Genomic DNA, 802 nt, shown 5'->3' with positions numbered 1-802 from the left:
AAGGAGTAGAGGGAATTTAACTTGCAAGATACCTAGGTTTTCCAGCTGGAGCGTTCGCTCCACGTTCTCCGATTTGTGGTGCGTAAACTCACTCGGACACCGACCTCCTAGAAGACCTATACTCTGATGAAAATAATCCCTGGAGAAGGGGAACAAGGGGGACAAAGGACAAACACAAATCTCCAAACACAGCTAGGTGACTGGTGCGCGCCCGAAAAAATCCGCCTGGTCCGGGTATCGAACCCGGGACCTCTCCATTACAGGTGGAGCGCTCTACCAATTGAGCTAACCAGGGGTTAGACGTCAGTCACCTAGCACCAGTCACCTAGCTGTGTTTGGAGTTTTGTGTTTGTCCTTTGTCCCCCTTGTTCCCCTTCTCCAGGGATTATTTTCATCATTCTTGTCCAGCTCGCTTGCAACTTTGCATTCAATTGCATTATAATCACACCCTTAAATTGCAAGCTTCACCCTTGTTGGTGTTAGACTGGTGGCGGCTGATAAAACCCGTTTGCTCTACTGACGTCTAACCCCTGGTTAGCTCAATTGGTAGAGCGCTCCACGAGTAATGGAGAGGTCCTGGGTTCGATACCCGGACCAGGCGGATTTTTTCGGGCGCGCACCAGTCACCTAGCTGTGTTTGGAGTTTTGTGTTTGTCCTTTGTCCCCCTTGTTCCCCTTCTCCAGGGATTATTTTTATCATTCTTGTCCAGCTCGCTTGCAACTTTGCATTTAATTGCATTATAATCATACCCTTAAATTACAAGCTTCACCCTTGTTGGTGTTAGACTGGTGGCGGCTGATA

General features: G+C 48.5%; 1 non-coding gene across 1 annotated transcript; it reads left to right on the top strand.

The window, feature by feature from the left end:
- Positions 1 to 528: 528 nt before the first annotated feature.
- On the top strand, positions 529 to 601 carry Trnat-agu. The gene has a single exon. It is a non-coding gene; the product is annotated as a tRNA-Thr (tRNA).
- Positions 602 to 802: the final 201 nt, after the last annotated feature.

The sequence above is a fragment of the Ixodes scapularis genome, unplaced genomic scaffold, assembly GCF_016920785.2.
Source record: "Ixodes scapularis isolate PalLabHiFi unplaced genomic scaffold, ASM1692078v2 PGA_scaffold2__306_contigs__length_199485367, whole genome shotgun sequence".
In the NCBI taxonomy this organism is placed as follows: domain Eukaryota; kingdom Metazoa; phylum Arthropoda; class Arachnida; order Ixodida; family Ixodidae; genus Ixodes; species Ixodes scapularis.
This window is presented reverse-complemented; position numbering and strand designations above follow the sequence as displayed.